Here is a 22,825-nt window from a genome sequence, read left to right on the forward strand (position 1 = left end):
ACAGTAGTAGTGGTAGTGAGTGGTAATAGTAGTGGTAGTGACTGGTTATAGTAATGGTAGTGACTGGTTATAGAATTGGTAGTGACTACAGTAGTAATGGTAGTGACTGGTTATAGTAGTGGTACTGACTGGTTATAGTAGTGGTAGTGACTGGTAATAGTAATGGTAGCGACTTGTTATAGTTATAGTAGTGGTAGTGACTGGTATTAGTAGTGGTAGTGACTGGTTATAGTTAAAATAGTGGTAGTGTCTACAGTAGTAATTGTAATGACTGGTTATAGTAATGGTAGTGCCTGGTAATAGTAGTGGTAGTGGTAGTGACTGGTTATAGTAGTGGTAGTGACTGGTTATAGTAGTGGTAGTGACTGGTTATAGTAGTGGTAGTGACTGGTTATAGTTATAGTAGTGGTAGTGACTGGTAATGGTTATAGTAGTGGTAGTGACTGGTTATAGTAGTGGTAGTGTCTACAGTAGTAATGGTAGTGACTGGTTATAGTAGTGGTAGTGTCTACAGTAGTAATGGTAGTGACTGGTTAAAGGAATGGTAGTGACTGTTTATAGTTATAGTAGTGGTAGTGACTGGTAACGGTTATAGTAGTGGTAGTGACTGGTTATAGTAGTGGTAGTGACTGGTTATAGTAGTGGTAGTGACTACAGTAGTAATGGTAGTGACTGGTTATAGGAATGGTAGTGACTGTTTATAGTTATAGTAGTGGTAGTGACTACAGTAGTAATGGTAGTGACTGGTTATAGTAGTGATAGTGACTGGTTATAGTTCTAGTAGTGGTATTGACTGGTTATAGTAGTGGTAGTGACTGGTTATAGTAGTGGTAGTGTCTACAGTAGTAATGGTAGTGACTGGTTATAGTAGTGGTAGTGTCTACAGTAGTAATGGTAGTGACTGGTTATAGTAGTGGTAGTTTCTACAGTAGTAATGGTAGTGACTGGTTATAGTAGTGGTAGTGTCTACAGTAGTAATGGTAGTGACTGGTTATAGTAGTGGTAGTGACTGGTTATAGTAGTGGTAGTGTCTACAGCAGTAATGGTAGTGACTGGTTATAGTAGTGGTAGTGACTGGTTATAGTAGTGGTAGTTACTGGTTATAGTAGTGGTAGTGACTGGTTTTAGTAGTGGTAGTGACTGGTTATAGTAGTGGTAGTGTCTACAGTAGTAGTGGTAGTGACTGGTTATAGTTATAGTAGTGGTAGGGACTGGTTATAGTAGTGGTAGTGTCTACAGTAGTAGTGGTAGTGACTAGTTATAGTTATAGTAGTGGTTGTGACTGGTTATAGTTGTAGTAGTGGTAGTGACTGGTTATAGTTATAGTAGTGGTAGTGTCTACAGTAGTATTGGTAGTGACTGGTAATGGTTATAGTAGTGGTAGTGTCTACAGTAGTAGTGGTAGTGACTGGTTATAGTTATAGTAATGGTAGTGACTGTTTATAGTTATAGTAGTGGTAGTGTCTACAGTAGTATTGGTAGTGACTGGTAATGGTTATAGTAGTGGTAGTTACTGGTTATAGTAGTGGTAGTGACTGGTTATAGTAGTGGTAGTGTCTACAGTAGTAACGGTAGTGACTGGTTATAGTAGTGGTAGTTTCTACATTAGTAATGGTAGTGACTGGTTATAGTAGTGGTAGTTTCTACAGTAGTAATGGTAGTGACTGGTTATAGTAATGGTAGTGTCTACAGTAGTAACGGTAGTGACTGGTTATAGTAGTGGTAGTGTCTACAGTAGTAACGGTAGTGACTGGTTATAGTAGTGGTAGTGACTGGTTATAGTAGTGGTAGTGACTGGTTATAGTAGTGGTAGTGACTACAGTAGTAGTGGTAGTGACTGGTTATAGTAGTAGTAGTGACTGGTTATAGTAGTGGTAGTGTCTACAATAGTAATTGTAGTGACTGGTTATAGTAGTGGTAGTGACTGGTTATAGTAGTGGTAGTGACTGGTTATAGTAGTGGTAGTGACTGGTTATAGTAGTGGTAGTGACTGGTTATAGTAGTGGTAGTGACTGGTTATAGTAGTGGTAGTGACTGGTTATAGTAGTGGTAGTGACTGGTTATAGTTATAGTAGTGGTAGTGACTGGTTATAGTAGTGGTAGTGTCTGGTTATAGTAGTGGTAGTGACTGGTTATAGTAGTGGTAGTGACTGGTTATAGTAGTGGTAGTGACTGGTTATAGTAGTGGTAGTGACTGGTTATAGTAGTGATAGTGACTGGTTATAGTAGTGGTAGTGTCTGGTTATAGTACTAGTAGTGACTGGTTATAGCTATAGTAGTGGTAGTGACTACAGTAGTAGTGGTAGTGACTGGTTATAGTAGTGGTAGTGACTGGTTATAGTAGTGGTAGTGACTGGTTATAGCTATAGTAGTGGTAGTGACTACAGTAGTAGTGGTAGTGACTGGTTATAGTTATAGTAGTGGTAGTGACTGGTTATAGTAGTGGGAGTGTCTACAGTAGTAGTGGTAGTGACTGGTTATAGTAGTGGTAGTGACTGGTTATATTAGTGGTAGTGAACTCAGCAGTAATTGTAATGACTGGTTATAGTAATGGTAGTGACTGGCTATAGTAGTGGTAGTGAACTCAGCAGTAATTGTAATGACTGGTTATAGTAATGGTAGTGACTGGTTATAGTAGTGGTAGTGACTGGTTATAGTAGTGGTAGTGACTGGTTATAGTAGTGGTAGTGGCTGGTTATAGTAATGATAGTGACTGGTTATAGTAGTGGTAGTGACTGGTTATAGTAGTGGTAGTGACTGGTTATAGTTGTGGTAGTGAACTCAGCAGTAATTGTAATGACTGGTTATAGTAATGGTAGTGACTGGTTATAGTAATGGTAGTGACTGGTTATAGTTATAGTAGTGGTAGTGACTGGTAATGGTTATAGTAGTGGTAGTGAGTGGTTATAGTAGTGGTAGTGTCTACAGTAGTAATGGTAGTGTCTGGTTATGGTAGTGGTAGTGACTGGTTATAGTAGTGGTAGTGACTGGTAATGGTTATATTAGTGGTAGTGTCTACAGTAGTAGTAGTAGTGACTGGTTATAGTAGTGGTAGTGACTGGTTATAGTTATAGTAGTGGTAGTGACTGGTTATAGTAGTGGTAGTGACTGGTAATGGTTATAGTAGTGGTAGTGACTTGTTATAGTTTTGGTAGTGTCTACAGTAGTAATGGTAGTGTCTGGTTATAGTAGTGGTAGTGTCTACAGTAGTAATGGTAGTGACTGGTTATAGTAGTGGTAGTGACTGGTTATAGTAGTGGTGGTGACTGGTTATAGTAGTGTTAGTGACTGGTTATAGTAGTGGTAGTGACTGGTTATAGTAGTGGTAGTGTCTACAGTAGTAGTGGTAGTGACTGGTTATAGTAGTGGTAGTGACTAGTTATAGTAGTGGTAGTGACTGGTTATAGTAGTGGTAGTGACTGGTTATAGTAGTGGTAGTGACTGGTTATAGTTATAGAATTGGTAGTGACTGGTTATAGTAGTGGTAGTGACTGGTTATAGTAATGGTAGTGACTGGTTATAGTAGTGGTAGTGTCTACAGTAGTAGTGGTAGTGACTGGTTATAGTTATAGTAGTGGTAGTGACTGGTTATAGTAGTGGTAGTGACTGGTTATAGTAGTGGTAGTGACTGTTTATAGTTATAGTAGTGGTAGTGTCTACAGTAGTAGTGGTAGTGACTGGTTATAGTTATAGTAGTGGTAGTGACTGGTTATAGTAGTGGTTGTGACTGGTTATAGTAGTGGTAGTAACTGGTTATAGTAGTGGTTGTGACTGGTTATAGTAGTGGTAGTGACTGGTTATAGTAGTGGTAGTGACTGGTTATAGTAGTGGTAGTGTCTACAGTAGTAGTGGTAGTGACTGGTTATAGTAGTGGTAGTGACTGGTTATAGTAGTGGTAGTGTCTACAGTAGTAATGGTAGTGACTGGTTATAGTAGTGGTAGTGACTGGTTATAGTAGTGGTAGTGTCTACAGTAGTAATGGTAGTGACTGGTTATAGTAGTGGTACTGACTGGTTATAGTAGTGGTAGTGACTGGTTATAGTAGTGTTAGTGTCTACAGTAGTAACGGTAGTGACTGGTTATAGTAGTGGTAGTGACTGGTTATAGTAGTGGTAGTGACTGGTTATTGTAGTGGTAGTGTCTACAGTAGTAATGGTAGTGACTGGTTATAGTAGTGGTAGTGACTACAGTAGTAATGGTAGTGACTGGTTATAGTAGTGGTATTGACTGGTTATAGTAGTGGTAGTGACTGGTTATAGTAGTGGTAGTGACTGGTTATATTAGTGGTAGTGACTGGTTATAGTAGTGGTAGTGACTGGTTATAGTAGTGGTATTGACTGGTTATAGTAGTGGTAGTGACTGGTTATAGTAATGATAGTGACTGGTTATAGTAGTGGTAGTGACTGGTTATAGTAGTGGTAGTGACTGGTTATAGTAGTGGTATTGACTACAGTAGTAGTGGTAGTGACTGGTTATAGTAGTGGTAGTGACTACAGTAGTAATGGTAGTGACTGGGTTTAGTAGTGGTAGTGTCTACAGTAGTAATGGTAGTGACTGGTTATAGTAGTGGTAGTGACTGGTTATATTAGTGGTAGTGACTGGTTATAGTAGTGGTAGTGACTGGTTATATTAGTGGTAGTGACTGGTTATAGTAGTGGTAGTGACTGGTTATAGTAGTGGTATTGACTGGTTATAGTAGTGGTAGTGACTGGTTATAGTAATGATAGTGACTGGTTATAGTAGTGGTAGTGACTGGTTATAGTAGTGGTAGTGACTGGTTATAGTAGTGGTATTGACTACAGTAGTAGTGGTAGTGACTGGTTATAGTAGTGGTAGTGACTACAGTAGTAATGGTAGTGACTGGTTATAGTTATAGTAGTTGTAGTGTCTACAGTAGTAATGGTAGTGACTGGTTATAGTTATAGTAGTGGTAGTGTCTACAGTAGTAATGGTAGTGACTGGTTATAGTAGTGGTAGTGACTGGTTATAGTAGTGGTAGTGTCTACAGTAGTAATGGTAGTGACTGGTTATAGTTATGATGGTTTGGGTTCTCTAGCTTGAATGATTACTGTTTGAAAAGTTAGTCTATGCTAATCTATGCAAATTCATATAGTTATAATTGATCAACGTTTTAAGAAGTTAGGATAGAACATGTAAAGGTTGTCTGTTTCTAGCTTGAAGGGTTTAGTAGTTACTGTTGGTGAGTTAATTTATGCACATGTATCTCCTAATAAGATACATTACGTTTTTTGCGTTCAAGTCTATGGCACTTTTTTCCCCATTGAAATGCATCTGAACTAGCTCTGGTCATTTAAATATTGTAATTGTTCAAAAGTGTATTAAGTGTTTGCTTTCTTCAATCTTAGTTGGTTTAGTTCGAACAACTGGATCTTGTTTTTGTTTTAATAGCTTAAATACTTTTTAAAAATGAAACCAAAATATTTAGATTGACTATTTTTTGCAAATGCATAAGAACAAAAAACAGAAATAATACATTTACAGAAGTTTTCAGATCCATTTTCGTCTTTTCCGGTCACAACTTGTAGACTTGTTTACGTGTTGCTGTGCATTTTGTTGCTAACCTTACTTTGCGGTTTTTATTTTTTAATTACCATTTTATATATTTTTTTGGTTTTTCCCTCACTCAACTATTTTCACTCCGGACGCTTTATCTGCACGTGGTTCGTCAGGACCTCCACCAGCCGAATCTAAGTAGTAACATTAACATGATGCTTGCAGTCGCTGTACTCATAACATACAGGAGAACGATCGCCTTATGGCGAGGATAGCTGTGCTGCAAGCCCAGCTTCAGACGCAATCGTTAGGCAAGGGTAATTTCAGTGTAGGAAAGGATGAAACAGCATCTGTGCCACCAGTACAGATAGTAGTATAAATCCCCTCGCACGGTCCCAACTTTCTCATGGCTTCTGGAGGCACAGTCCCCGCAGCCGGACAACTTTCTCATGGCTTCTGGAGGGAAATGCTGAAGGAATGCTCTACCGGTGTCGCTCATTCAGCCAAAAGAAACCCTCAATCAGTTCTCCCCATTAAGCAACGAGTCGGAGTCAGAGGCCGAGCCTTCTCTGGTCTCTACTCCTCTCGTTACGGGGTCTTATGATAGCAAATTTAAATTTACCAAAAAAAAACGACGTTTTCGTCTTTTGAGCTTCTAGTCATGAAATCTATGCAGCCTACTCAATCACTTTTTATAGCTACTGTTTACAGATCTCCTGGGCCATATACAGCGTTCCTCACTGAGTTCCCTGAATTCCTATCGGACCTTGTAGTCATGGCAGATAATATTCACATTTTTGGTGACTTTAATATTCACATGGAAAAGTCCACAGACCCACTCCAAAAGTCTTTCGGAGCCATCATCGACTCAGTGGGTTTTGTCCAACATGTCTCCGGACCTATTCACTGCCACAGTCATACTCTGGACCTAGTTTTGTCCCATGGAATAAATATTGTGGATCTTAATGTTTTTCCTCATAATCCTGGACTATCGGACCACCATTTTATTACGTTTGCAATCGCAACAAATAATCTGCTCAGACACCAACCAAGGATCATTAAAAGTCACGCTATAAATTTTCAGACAACCCAAAGATTCCTAGATGCCCTTACAGACTCTCTCCACCTACCCAAGGACATCAGAGTACAACAATCAGTTAACCACCTAACTGAGGAACTCAATTTAACCAAATATTCTAGATGCAGTCGCACCCCTAAAAACAAAAAAAACATTTGTCATAAGAAACTAGCTCCCTGGTACTCAGAAAATAACCGAGCCCTGAAGCAAGCTTCCAGAAAATTGGAAAGGAAATGGCGCTATACCAAACTGGAAGTCTTCCGACTAGCTTGGAAAGACAGTACCGTGCAGTATCGAAGAGCCCTCACTGCTGCTCGATCATCCTATTTTTCCTACTTAATTGAGGAAAATAAGAACAATCCCAAATTTATTTTTGATACTGTCGCAAAGCTAACTAAAAAGCAGAATTCCCCAAGAGGGGATGGCTTTCACTTCAGCAGTAATAAATTCATGAACTTCTTTGAGGAAAAGATCATGATCATTAGAAAGCAAATTACGGACTCCTCTTTAAATCTGCGTATTCCTCCAAAGCTCAGTTGTCCTGAGTCTGCACAACTCTGCCAGGACCTGGGACACTCAAGTTTCTTTGTACTATATCTCTTGACAATTTGATAAAAATAATCATGGCCTCTAAACCTTCAAGCTGCATACTGGATCCTATTCCTAATAAAAAACTGAAAGAGCTGCTTCCTGTGCTTGGCCTCCTATGTTGAACATAATTAATGGCTCCCTTTCCACCGGATGTGTACCAAACTCACTAAAAGTGGCAGTAATAAAGCCTCTTGAAAAAGCCAAACCTTGACCCAGAAAATATAAAAAACTATCGGCCTATATCGAATCTTCCATTCCTCTCAAACATTTTTGAAAAAGCTCTTGTGCAGCAACTCACTGCCTTCCGGAAGACAAACAATGTATATGAAATGCTTCAGTCTAGTTTTAGACCCCATCATAGCCCTGAGACTGCACTCGTGAAGGTGGTAAATCACATTTTAACCTCTCTTAGTAAGACGTTAGCATCCCACCTCTTCAATAGCCAGCGAAATTGCTGGGCGCAAAATTCAAATACTCATTATATACTCATTATAAAAATTCATAAAACAAAACATATTTTACATAGGTTTAAAGATGAACTTCTTGTGAATCCAACCACGGTGTCAGATTTTAAAAATGCTTTACGGCAAAAGCATACCTTACGAATATTTGAGAACATAGCCCAGCAGACAAATCATTACAGTAACCAGCCAAGTAGAAGAGTTACACAAGTCAGAAATAGAGATAAAATGAATCCCTTACCTTTGATGATCTTCATATGGTTGCACTCAGCAGACATTAATTTACTCAATAAATGTTCCTTTTGTTCGATAAAGTCTCTTTATATCCAAAAACCTCAGTTTTGTTCGTGCGTTTTCTTCAGTAATCCACAGGCTCAAACGCAATCAAAACAGGCAGACAAAAAAATCCACATTGTGTCCGTAAAGTTCATAGAAACATGTCAAACGATGTTTGCATATTATATCTTCTGGGCCAGAGTAATTTGGGCATGCTTTTCATCCAAAATTCCGAATGCTGCCCCCTACCCTAAAGAAGTTAAAAGCATCAAACCGAGGCTCTGCATCTGTCCTCGTGCTCCTAGACCTTAGTGCTGCTTTTGATACCATCGATCACCACATTCTTTTGGAGAGACTGGAAACCCAAATTGGTCTACACGGACAAGTTCTGGCCTGGTTTAGATCTTATCTGTCGGAAAGATATCAGTTTGTCTCTCTGGATGGTTTGTCCTCTGACAAATGAACTGTAAATTTCGGTGTTCCTCAAGGTTCCATTTTCGGACCACTATTGTTTTCACAATATGTTTTACCTCTTGGTGATGTCATTTGGAAACAATGTTAACTTTCACTGCTATGTGGATGACACACAGCTGTACATTTCGATGAAACATGGTGAAGCCCCAAATCTGCTCCTACTTATATTTCCGATTTGGTCCTGCCGTACATTCCTACACGTACGCTACGGTCACAAGACGCAGGCCTCCTTACTGTCCCTAGAATTTATAAGGAAACAGCTGGAAGATCCCGTACAACACTGTGTACTACTCCCTTCATAGAACAGAGCAAACTGGCGCTAACCAGAATATGTATGTCAATAACGTTTCTTGAAAATGTCTCGAATGGAATAGCCTTCATTTCTCAGAACAAGAATTGACTGAAGAGTTTCAGAAGAAAGTCTTTGTTTCTGGCCATTTTGAGCCAGTAATCGAACCCACAAATGCTGATGCTCCAGATACTCAACTAGTCTAAAGAAGGCCAATTTTATTGCTTCTTTAATCAGAAAGACAGTTTTCAGCTGTGCTAACATAATTGCAAAAGGGTTTTCTAATGATCAATTAGCCTTTTAAAATGCTAAACTTGGATTAGTTAACATAACGTGCCATTGGAACATAGGAGTGATGGTTGCTGATAATGGGCCTCTGTACGCCTATGTAGATATTCCATTATAAATCAGCTGTTTCCAGGTACAATAGTAATTTACAACATTAACAATGTCTACACTGTATTTCTGATCAATTTGATGTTATTTCAATGGGCAAAACATGTGCTTGTCTTGTATAGGACATTTCTAAGTGACTCCAAACTTTTGAAAGGTCTTGTATATTTTCCCCCCACCTACACACAGCACCCCATAATGACAAAGTGGAAACATGTTTTTAGATAATTTTTTACAAATTAATTCCCATAGATATTCACACACCTGAGTCGATAGTTTGTAGAGGCACCTTTTCCAGTGATTATTTATTACAATTTTTATTTAACCTTTATTTAACCTTTTTTAACTAGGCAAGTCAGTTAAGAACACATTCTTATTTGCAATGACGGCCTACACCAAACTTTAACCTGGACGACGCTGGGCCAATTGTGCACCGCCCTATGGGACTCCGAGTCACGGCTGGAACATTCACTGTCTTCTTGTCTTCTTGGTAATCAACTCCAGTGTAGATTTAGCCTTGTGTTGTAGGTTATTGTCCTGCTGAAAGGTGAATTAATCTCCCAGTGTCTGGTGGAAAGCAGACTGAACCTGTTTTTTCCCTAGGATTTTGCCTGTGCTTAGTGTAACAGATGTAAATCCTACTCTCTTGTAAATCACACGGTCCCAGTTGAGCATTATTATCATTTATTTCTGTTGCTGTTGTTAAATAGGAACCAGCATGTTAGTTGTGCAGGGCTTAACGATGTCGATGGTATAGTCTGTAACAGGAACCAGCACGTTAGTTGTACAGGGCTTAACGATGTTGATGGATGTCGATGGTATAATCTGTAACAGGAACCAGCACGTTAGTTGTACAGGGCTTAACGATGTCGATGGCTGTCGATGGTTTAATCTGTAACAGGAACCAGCACGTTAGTTGTACAGGGCTTAACGATGTTGATGGCTGTCGATGGTATAATCTGTATGAAAACAGCTGTATTAGCGGTGGGCTAACATGTGACCATTACGTCGGTGTATGCTAGCTAACACACTTATTTACAGCAATCCTATGCCAAAGCACATCCCAGAAAGCCCCTCAATCCCGAACAGGTACCATATACCCACACATGAATAAATCAGTAACATACAGCAAACTTGTACACATTGTAAAATAGAAAATAGAAAACAGTATTCAGAACGTGACCTACCCCTTGCATCACATTTTCCTACTGGGAAGAACTGACGTTCGCCATCTCCCCCTATCTGCAAGCGGGGCCAATCACAACACGCCTTATTGTCATCAGAGTTGAACCAACCAATAAGAATGCTTGAACATTAAATGCACCTTTCTTTAGAGGCAAGTGGAAACATAACCAACCCTGTTACATTCCGTTTCTTAATGATGACAAGCTCGGGAAAGTTTTTATTGTTATTGACAGCTCAGTTTGATAGTAAACATTTTATTTGTATTTTATTAGTAGATTTTGGGGGGTATTTCACCCACTTTTTCTCCATCTTGTCTCATTACTGGATCTCCCCAACGGGTTCGGGAGGCGAAGGTCGAGTCATGCGTCCTCTGAAACATGACCCACCAAACCGTGCTTCTTAACACTCGCCCGCTAAACCCAAAAGCCGCACCAATGTGTTGCAGGAAACACTGTTCAACTGACGACCGGCCCGCCTCAAGGAGTCACTAGAGCGCGATGAGCCAAGTAAAGCCTCCCAAACCCTCCCCGTAACCCGGACGACGCTGGGCCAATTGTGCACCGCCCTATAAGACTCTCGATCACGGCCGGATCAAAACCGGGTCTGTAGTGACGTCTCTAGCACTGCGATGCCTTAGACAGCAGCACCACCCGGGAGGCCCAGCAAAAAAATACGTGGGACAAATATTATATTTTTTTCCACATATTTTCAAAATAGACTATATATCCATGTACTTTTACATTTTGGTAATTTACCACACTAGTTATCAAGCCTCTCATGAGGACCCCCAGCCGTTCCGTGTGTTGGATGTATTCCACAGTACACCTAATGTAACTCGCCCTTGACCAGTGCTAGAGACGTCACTACAGACCCGGGTTTGATCCGAAGGACTAGTGAATCAGATGAGCTAGTTCAGAGTTCACATACTACTGTCAAGCCCAGCTCATTGGCTATCTAGCTAGCTATGTTTCAAAACGATAGGTGGTCATTGTACCTAGACACTGTCAATCAAGGTTTGGTTGACTTCTAGAGTGTCTGAGGATTGCACAGAAACCTAAATTGACCGTGTAAAGCAAAGTTTTTCCGATTAGATTTCAAAAAATGGTTTTGTTGCAAGTTGAGAGAGTTGGAATTCATGCAAAACGCTGTATACAACATAGATCGTGTTAGGATTTAAACAATGGATTTTAACAAACAAAACTGTGCCACATTTTATCTCTGGGACCCTCAGGATGACAAATCAGAGCCAGATTACTGAATGTAAGAACATTATTTACCATCAGAGGTGAATGTATCAAACCAGTTGCCATCATACAAAAGTTTTGTTGTTGTGCACTAACCTCAAACCAATAGCATGATATATTTTTTTCGCTGTTATAGCTACTGTAAATTGTAACAATCATTTAAGCTTTCTGATGATATAAGACATGTCTATGTCCCTGAAAGTTCCCTGTTGTTTACAACATCATTCTAGTCAAATATCAGATATTGATAATCAACTGTCTCGAATTTTGGGACACTGACAGAGTAGAAGTGTTAATGCCAATGCTAATATTATCTCATGCAAAAGCTGGTCTACCAGCTCAACAAGCTCAAAGTCTGAGCTAAGATTCTTTCTTGCCCTGCTGGAACATCAAAGAGAGATAATGAGATTGAGCGTGAAAGAGAGAGAGAGAGAGAGAGAGAGAGATGGTGTAGAGATAGAGAGAGGAAAATAGAGAGAGAGAGAGAGAGGAGAGAGGGAGGGAGAGAGAGAGAGAGAGAGAGAGAGAGAGAGGGAGAGGGTGAGAGGGAGGAAGAGAACGAGAGAAAGGGAGAGAGAAAGAGAGAGGGGTTTGAGAGAGAGAGAGAGACATAGGGGGGAGACAGAGAGAGAGAGAGAGAGAGAGAGAGAGAGAGAGAGAGAGAGAGAGAGAGAGAGAGAGAGAGAGAGAGAGAGAGAGAGAGAGAGAGAGAGAGAGAGAGAGAGAGAGAGAGAGAGGGGGTTGAGAGAGATTGAGAGAAGTAGAGAGAGGGGGGAGAGAGAAAGCGAGTGGGAGAAAGAAAGAGAGAGAGAGAGAGAGAGATGGGGGGAGAGAGAGCTAACCCCTGTGAGTTCTGTGACCTCAGCTGCTCTGATTAAGTGTGTTAGTAAAACAGTGCCTCCATGTAAAACTAGCCCTGAGGTGCTGTGGCCACCTGCACTCCCTCTTTCTCTTGGATCGCTCCCTCTTTCTCTTTCTCTCCACCCTCCTTCCCTCTTTCTCTCAATCTGCTCCTTTCATCCCATACTGGGGGGGTTGGAAGTGAGGGGGGTAACTTGGTGGGGCTAGCGGCAAATTGAAATCCCATAGCCCCAACCTCCTCATATAAACACCACACACACACACACACACACACACACACACACACACACACACACACACACACACACACACACACACACACACACACACACACACACACACACACACACACACACACACACATTCCAGCCCAGTTAAAAGTCAGATTTAAACACACCCTAACCCAACGCACACACACCCCGATGGTGATGGTTTAAAACGGGTCCTATCCAAACAGGAAGCTGACCTTTGACCCGGCAGCAGTAAGGGCACAGCAGTGGAGATTTCATTAGTCAGCTAACACAGCCTAATTATCCGCTTCAGCACACCTGTAAAACTTTACTGTGTGTCAATCTGTAACCCACCCCACGGTCTCACACAACACAGCACCACACTCACACACCTCTGTATCTGTAACCCCCCCCCCCCACGGTCTCACACACACAGCGCCACACTCACACACCTCTGTATCTGTAACTCTCCCCACGGTCTCACACACACAGCGCCACACTCACACACCTCTGTATCTGTAACCCCCCCCCCCCCCCACGGTCTCACACACACAGCACCACACTCACACACCTCTGTATCTGTAACTCTCCCCCCCCCCACGGTCTCACACACACAGCACCACACTCACACACCTCTGTATCTGTAACTCTCCCTCCCCCCCACGGTCTCACACACACAGCACCACACTAACACACCTCTGTATCTGTAACTCTCCCCCCCCCACGGTCTCACACACACAGCGCCACACTCACACACCTCTGTATCTGAAACTCCCCCCACGGTCTCACACACACAGCACCACACTCACACACCTCTGTATCTGTAACCCCCCCCCCCCACGTTCTCACACACACAGCGCCACACTCACACACCTCTGTATCTGTAACCCCCCCCCCCCCCCCCCCCACGGTCTCACACACAAAGCGCCACACTCACACACCTCTGTATCTGTAACTCCCCCCCCCCACGGTCTCACACACACAGCGCCACACTCACACACCTCTGTATCTGTAACCCCCCCCCCCACGGTCTCACACACACAGCGCCACACTCACACACCTCTGTATCTGTAAGTCTGTGTTTCGGTGAGTGAGTTTAGGGAGTGAGTGTGTATGTGTGTGTGTGAATGTATTTGTGTGTCGGTGTGTTCGTGTGTGTGTGTGTGTGTGTGTGCATGTGTCTGTGTATTTGTGTGCGTGTGTGTGTGCGGGTGTGTGTGTGTGTGTCGGTGTGTTCCTGTGTCTGTGTGTGTTTGTGTGTATGTGCATGTGTCTGTGTGTGTGTGCATATGTGTGTGTGTGTGTTTGTGTTTATGTGTGTGTGTGTTTGTGTTTATGTGTGTGTGCATGTGTCTGTGTCTGTGTGTGTACATGGGTCTGTGTCTCTGTGTGTGTGCATATGTGTGTGTGTTCGTGTGTGTGTGCGTTTGTCTGTGTGTGTTTGTGTGTAGGTGTGTGTGTGTTTTCATGTGTGTGTGTGTGTGTGTGTGTGTGTTCGTGTGCATGTGTGCATGTGTGGGGCTGTGTGTGTGTGTGTGTGTAGCAGAAGCTGTTGATAAAACATTGAGGAGACAGACAGGATGGTACTCACACCTCCTAGAGGTTTATTTACTATATTAACAGGACCAATTGGTCAATCAACTCTGTACACAAAATAACCAACAGGACGTTGACATGAACACTGAAAAATCAAAGATGTTTTAAACCATTCAGGTATGGCTCTACTCTACCCAGCCTGCTCTGTTCCCAGGCCAAGACCAACTACCCAGGCTGCTCTGTTCCCAGGCAAAGACCAACTACCCAGGCTGCTCTCCTCCCAGGCCAAGACCAACTACCCAGGCTGCTCTCCTCCAAGGCCAAGACCAACTACCCAGCCTGCTCTGTTCCCAGGCCAAGACCAACTACCCAGGCTGCTCTGTTCCCAGGCAAAGACCAACTACCCAGGCTGCTCTCCTCCCAGGCCAAGACCAACTACCCAGGCTGCTCTCCTCCAAGGCCAAGACCAACTACCCAGCCTGCTCTGTTCCCAGGCCAAGACCAACTACCCAGGCTGCTCTCCTCCAAGGCCAAGACCAACTACCCAGCCTGCTCTGTTCCCAGGCCAAGACCAACTACCCAGGCTGCTCTCCTCCAAGGCCAAGACCAACTACCCAGCCTGCTCTGTTCCCAGGCCAAGACCAACTACCCAGGCTGCTCTGCTCCCAGGCCAAGACCAACTACCCAGGCTGCTCTCCTCCCAGGCCAAGACCAACTACCCAGGCTGCTCTGTTCCAAGGCCAAGACCAACTACCCAGGCTGCTCTGTTCCCAGGCAAAGACCAACTACCCAGGCTGCTCTCCTCCAAGGCCAAGACCAACTACCCAGACTGCTCTCCTCCAAGGCCAAGACCAACTACCCAGGCTGCTCTGTTCCCAGGCAAAGACCAGCTACCCAGGCTGCTCTCCTCCCAGGCCAAGACCAACTACCCAGGCTGCTCTGCTCCCAGGCCAAGACCAACTACCCAGGCTGCTCTGCTCCAAGACCAACTACCCAGGCTGCTCTCCTCCAAGACCAACTACCCAGGCTGCTCTGCTCCAAGACCAAATACCCAGGCTGCTCTCCTCCAAGACCAACTACCCAGGCTGCTCTACTCCCAGGCCAAGACCAACTACCCAGGCTGCTCTGCTCCAAGACCAAATACCCAGGCTGCTCTCCTACAAGACCAACTACCCAGGCTGCTCTCCTCCAAGGCCAAGACCAACTACCCAGGCTGCTCTCCTCCAAGGCCAAGACCAACTACCCAGGCTGCTCTCCTCCAGGGCCAAGACCAACTACCCAGGCTGCTCTTCTCCAAGAACAAGACCAACTACCCAGGCTGCTCTGTTCCCAGGCCAAGACCAACTTCCCAGACTGCTCTCCTCCCAGGCCAAGACCAACTACCCAGGCTGCTCTCCTCCCAGGCAAAGACCAGCTGAGCACCTCAGAACTCTATAAAACTCTTTAACTCCAGAAACTCCCTTCCTATAGGAATGTTCCATCATGATAGCCCCAAAACACATTTCATATTGGAATGTTCCATCATGATAGCCCCAAAACACATTTCATATTGGAATGTTCCAGCATGATAGCCCCAAAACACATTTCCTATAGGAATGCATCATTTCCTGTGGACATATAACATTGTAAACAGCAGTTTTGCATAAACTAACACTTCAATAGCTTGTGCAATAACTGCTTCTTTAAGTCACACAATACACATTCATGAAGTAATTCACCCCCGGGATAATTCGTCACTTTGGTTATTCCCATCAACCAATAAATGTTCCTGGATGACTGGCCGACTAATGAGTTTCATGCCTAATGAACACCAGCACTTCAACAAGGAAACAGAGCAGAGCTTCAGACAGACTAACCAGGTTGAATCACAGGATTATTACAGGATTATTATAGGACTATTATAGGATTATAAAGGGACTATTATAGGATTATTACAGGACTATTACAGGATTATTATAGCATTATTATAGGATTATTATAGGATTATTATAGCATTATTATAGGATTATAACAGGATTATTATAGGATTATAACAGGATTATTATAGGACTATTATAGGATTATAACAGGATTATTATAGGATTATTACAGGACTATTATAGGATTATAACAGGATTACTATAGGACTATTATAGGATTATAACAGGATTATTACAGGATTATTATAGCATTATTACAGGATTATTATAGGACTATTATAGGATTATAACAGGATTATTATAGGACTATTATAGGATTATAACAGGATTATTATAGGATTATAACAGGATTACTATAGGACTATTATAGGATTATAACAGGATTATTATAGGATTATTACAGGATTATTATAGGACTATTATAGGATTATAACAGGATTATTATAGGATTATATTATTGTACATTTAAATGGGCAGCTTTATACATAGAAGAAACATGGTTAACAAGTTACATTGTTTTACCTACTGGCGTGCACAGCAAACACTAGACTTTGGCACCTTATGACAAAGTACGGTTGGCCAACAGAATGCGCAACTCAAACCAACAAATGGGTTAGAGTGTGTCTGTAAGGCTTGTGTTGTAATGCTGTTCAGGGTTCTCCTTCTAAAACCTACAGCATGCTGCCACAGTTAGTATAGTAGTACTGCATGCCCCAGTTAGTATAGTAGCACTGCATGCCCCAGTTAGTATAGTAGTACTGCATGCCCCAGTTAGTATAGTAGTACTGCATGCCCCAGTTAGTATAGTAGTACTGCATGCCCCAGTTAGTATAGTAGTACTGCATGCCCCAGTTAGTATAGTAGTACTGCATGCCCCAGTTAGTATAGTAGTACTGCATGCCCCAGTTAGTATAGTAGTACTGCATGCCCTAGTTAGTATAGTAGTACTGCATGCCCCAGTTAGTATAGTAGTACTGCATGCCCAGTTAGTATAGTAGTACTGCATGCCCCAGTTAGTATAGTAGTACTGCATGCCCAGTTAGTATAGTAGTACTGCATGCCCCAGTTAGTATAGTAGTACTGCATGCCCCAGTTAGTATAGTAGTACTGCATGCCCCAGTTAGTATAGTAGTTAGTACTGCATGCAACAGTTAGTATAGTAGTACTACATGCCCCAGTTAGTATAGTAGTACTGCATGCCCCAGTTAGTATAGTAGTACTGCATGCCCCAGTTAGTATAGTAGTACTGCATGCCCCAGTTAGTATAGTAGTACTGCATGCCCAGTTAGTATAGTAGTACTGCATGCCCCAGTTAGTATAGTAGTACTGCATGCCCCAGTTAGTATAGTAGTACTGCATGCCCCAGTTAGTATAGTAGTACTGCATGCCCCAGTTAGTATAGTAGTACTGCATGCCCCAGTTAGTATAGTAGTACTGCATGCCCCAGTTAGTATAGTAGTACTGCATGCCCCAGTTAGTATAGTAGTACTGCATGCCCCAGTTAGTATAGTAGTACTGCATGCCCCAGTTAGTATAGTAGTACTGCATGCCCTAGTTAGTATAGTAGTTAGTACTGCATGCAACAGTTAGTATAGTAGTACTACATGCCCCAGTTAGTATAGTAGTACTGCATGCCCCAGTTAGTATAGTAGTACTACATGCCACAGTTAGTATAGTAGTACTGCATGCCCCAGTTAGTATAGTAGTACTGCATGCCCCAGTTAGTATAGTAGTACTGCATGCCCCAGTTAGTATAGTAGTACTGCATGCCCCAGTTAGTATAGTAGTACTGCATGCCCCAGTTAGTATAGTAGTACTGCATGCCCCAGTTAGTATAGTAGTACTGCATGCCCCAGTTAGTATAGTAGTACTGCATGCCCCAGTTAGTATAGTAGTACTGCATGCCCCAGTTAGTATAGTAGTACTGCATGCCCCAGTTAGTATAGTAGTACTGCATGCCCCAGTTAGTATAGTAGTACTGCATGCCCCAGTTAGTATAGTAGTACTGCATGCCCCAGTTAGTATAGTAGTACTGCATGCCCCAGTTAGTATAGTAGTACTGCATGCCCCAGTTAGTATAGTAGTACTGCATGCCCTAGTTAGTATAGTAGTTAGTACTGCATGCCCCAGTTAGTATAGTAGTACTGCATGCCCCAGTTAGTATAGTAGTTAGTACTCCATGCCACACTTAGTATAGTAGTTAGTACTGCATGCAACAGTTAGTATAGTAGTACTACATGCCCCAGTTAGTATAGTAGTACTGCATGCCCCAGTTAGTATAGTAGTACTGCATGCCCCAGTTAGTATAGTAGTACTGCATGCCCCAGTTAGTATAGTAGTACTGCATGCCCCAGTTAGTATAGTAGTACTGCATGCCCCAGTTAGTATAGTAGCACTGCATGCCCCAGTTAGTATAGTAGTACTGCATGCCCCAGTTAGTATAGTAGTACTACATGCCCCAGTTAGTATAGTAGTACTGCATGCCCCAGTTAGTATAGTAGTACTGCATGCCCCAGTTAGTATAGTAGTACTGCATGCCCTAGTTAGTATAGTAGTTAGTACTGCATGCAACAGTTAGTATAGTAGTACTGCATGCCCCAGTTAGTATAGTAGTACTGCATGCCCCAGTTAGTATAGTAGTACTGCATGCCCCAGTTAGTATAGTAGTTAGTACTGCATGCCCCAGTTAGTATAGTAGTACTGCATGCCCTAGTTAGTATAGTAGTTAGTACTGCATGCAACAGTTAGTATAGTAGTACTGCATGCCCCAGTTAGTATATTAGTTAGTAATGCATGCCACAGTTTAGTATAGTAGTTAGTACTGTATTAAACAGTTTAGTAGAGTATATAGTACTGTATTAAACAGTTTAGTATAGTAGATAGTACTCCATGCCACAGTTAGTATAGTAGTTAGTACTGTATTCCACAGTTTAGTATAGTATATAGTACTGTATTAAACAGTTTAGTATAGTAGTTAGTACTCCATGCCACACTTAGTATAGCAGTTAGTACTGCATGCCACAGTTAGTATAGTAGTACTCCATGCCACAGTTAGTATAGTAGTTAGTACTGCATGCCACAGTTGGTATAGTAGTTAGTACTGTATGCCACAGTTAGTATAGTAGTTAGTACTGCATGCCACAGTTAGTATAGTAGTTAGTACTGTAATCTCTTGTAAATTCTATGGATTTTACTAGATGCCTTGTAGTTTTTCATGTTGTCTGTCTGTAATTTTTGTAATGACTTGGTGCTGCCTATCTTGGCCAGGACGCTCTTGAAAAAGAGATTTTAAATCTCAATGAGCCCTTCCTGGTTAAATAAAGGTTAAATAAAAAAATAAAAAAGAGTGCTTTACTATTCTTGGATAGCGAAATGACTTGAGCTTCCCTCCAGGCCTGAGTGCACACGCTCTCTAATAGGCTTAAAGATGTGGCAAATAGGAGTGGCAATATCATCTGCTATTATCCTCAGTAATTTTCCATCCAGATTGTCAGACCCCGGTGGCTTGTCATTGTTGATAGACAACAATAATTTTTTCACCTCTTCCACACTGACTTTATGGAATTCAAAAGTACAATGCTTGTCTTTCATAATTTGGTCAGTTATACTTGGATGTGCAGTGTCAGCGTTTGTTGCTGGCATGTCATCCCTAAGTTTGCTAATCTTGCCAATGGAAAAATCATTAAAGTAGTTTGCAATATCAGGTTGCAATATCAGTGGACTTTGTGGTGAATGAGCCATCTTATTCGATGAATGAAGGAGCCGCTGGTATAAATGATGTGGGAGACAGGCGCAGGATTGCGTAATAGGTTTTTTATTTATTGTACTCAAATTATGGTGTGACGTGTAAAGGCACGGGGATGAAGACCAAACAAACACCATACAAAAACACAGGGTTGAAACCCAAACAAAAGAGCGAGGAATTTATTTACCTTGAATAAATAACACACGCGCACAATGATTAACACACGGGACGAGACCCGTAATCACAATGATTAACACACGGGACGAGACCCGTAATCACAATGATTAACACACGGGACGAGACCCGTAATCACAATGATTAACACACGGGACCAGACCCGTAATCACAATGATTAACACACGGGACCAGACCCGTAATCATCTGCGCGATCCACAAGGGCACGAAAACCCAAAACACACAGCACAGGTACTCACACGCACCAACGGACATTGTAACAATAATTGGACAATGACAACAGGACAATGGTGAACAAAGGACACACTTATACAAGTACTAATCAGTGGAATAGGGACAGGTGTAAGTAATGAAAACTCTGATCCGTGACAGAGCCGTTTTTTCCCCCAAAATATCAGTTAAGGAAATTTCAAAGACCTTTAACAGCTGTACAGAAATACTTATGTGAATGTTGTCAAAGCCTCCAGCCACCCCAGTCATAGACTGTTCTCTCTGCTACCGCACGGCAAGCGGTACCAGAGTGCCAAGTCTACGACCAAGAGGCTTCTAAACAGCTTCTGCCCCCAAGCCATTAGACTCCTGAGCATCTTGTCAAATGGCTACCCAGACTATTTGCACTGCCCCCCCCCTCTCCACACCACTGCCACTCTCTGTTGTCATCTATGCATAGTCACTTTAATTAACTCTACATGTACATACTACCTCAACTATCCAGTGCCCCCTCACATTGACTCTGTACCGGCATCTCCCTGTATATATTATTATTTTTTACTGCTGCTCTTTAATTACTTGTTACTTTTATCTCTTATTGTTATCCATATTTTTTTCAACTGCATTGTTCGTTAGGGGCTTGTAAGTATGCATTTAACTGTAAGGTCTACACCTGTTGTATTCGGCACATGTGACTAATAAAGTTTGAAGGCCATTTTACAGAGGAGGAACTTCTTGATGCAATTGAAGCCTTTAAGTCTGGGAAAACTCCAGGGCTGGATGGCATACCAGTGGAGGTATACCAACCCTTTTTTGATATACTCAGAGGACCATTATTAGCTTGTTTTAACCACTCCTATATAAATGGTAGATTATCAGACACTCAACAAGAAGGTGTGATATCATTATTACTGAAACAGGATCCAAGTGGTAAATATAAAGATCCAGTCCATTTAAAAAATTGAAGGCCTCTTAGTGTTGTGATGGAACAATTCTAGCAAAGTGCTTAGAGCACAGAATTAAAAAGTATTGTCAGATATTATTCATCCTAATCAGACAGGTTTTTTACATGGACGATACATTGGAGATAATATAGGACAAGTACTGGAAACAATAGAACACTATGAAATATCGGGGACACCAGGCCTGGTTTTCATAGCTGATTTTGAAAAGGCTTTTGATAAAGTACGACTGGAGTTTATATATAAATGCCTGGACTATATCCATTTTGGACAATCTCTTATAAAATAGGTTAAAGTTATGTATAGTAAGCCTAGGTGTAAAACAGTAAATAGTGGATACTTCTCAGAAAGGTTTAAACAGTCAAGGGTAGTAAAACAAGGTTGTCCACTATCGGCATATCTATTTATTATGGATATAGAAATGTTAGCTATTATTAAAATCAGATCCAACAATAACATCAAGGGATTAGCAATCCAGGGCTGAAAAACAAAAGTGTCATTGTACGCTGATGATTCATGTTTTCATGTTCTCTGTTAAATCCACAATTAGAATCTCTCCACAGCCTCATAAAGGATCTAGATACTTTTCTAACCTCTCTGGATTTAAACCAAATTATGATACGTGTACTATATTACGCATTGGATCACAAAAAATAAAATGGTCTGACGGGGATGTGGACATACTCGGTTTACAAATCGCAAAAGAAAGAAATTATCTCACTCCAATAAATGTTAATAGAAAGTTAGCAAAAATAGATAAGATCTTGCTACCGTGGAAAGAAGTACTTGTCTAGTTGTGGCAAAACCACCCTGACTAACTCTTCAGTCCTAGTTTACCCTGATTAACTCTTTAGTCATATCCCAGTTTACCCTGATTAACTCTTTAGTCATATCACAGTTTACCCTGATTAACTCTTTAGTCATATCCCAGTTTACCCTGATTAACTCTTTAGTCATATCCCAGTTTACCCTGATTAACTCTTTAGTCATATCACAGTTCACCCTGATTAACTCTTTAGTCATATCCCAGTTTACCCTGATTAACTCTTTAGTCATATCCCAGTTTACCCTGATTAAGTCTTTAGTCATATCCCAGTTTACCCCGATTAACTCTTTAGTCATATCCCAGTTTACCCTAATTAAGTCTTTAGTCATATCACAGTTTACCCTGATTAACACTTTAGTCATATCCCAGTTTACCCTGATTAAGTCTTTAGTCATATCCCAGTTTACCCTGATTAAGTCTTTAGTCATATCCCAGTTCACCCTGATTAACTCTTTAGTCATATCCCAGTTTACCCTGATTAACTCTTTAGTCATATTGTCACGATCGCGTTGACATGAACGAGAGGACCAAGGCGCAACATGATTTGAATACATCTTCTTTATTTACCACGACGAAGATGATCACTAAACACTTATACAACACTAACAAAACAACAAACGATCGTGAAACTTCAAACGTAAGTGCACACACAAACTACTTACGTCGACATATACATATACATAAACAATGACCCACAAACAGCTAAAGCCTATGGCAGCCTTAAATATGGCTCCCAATTAGAGACAACCGAAATCAGCTGTCTCTAATTGAGAACCCATTCCGGCCACCATAGACTTTCCTAGACAACTACACCCAACATAGACACAGCTAGACAC

Source organism: Salvelinus fontinalis, chromosome 20 (genome assembly GCF_029448725.1).
Source record: "Salvelinus fontinalis isolate EN_2023a chromosome 20, ASM2944872v1, whole genome shotgun sequence".
NCBI lineage: Eukaryota > Metazoa > Chordata > Actinopteri > Salmoniformes > Salmonidae > Salvelinus > Salvelinus fontinalis.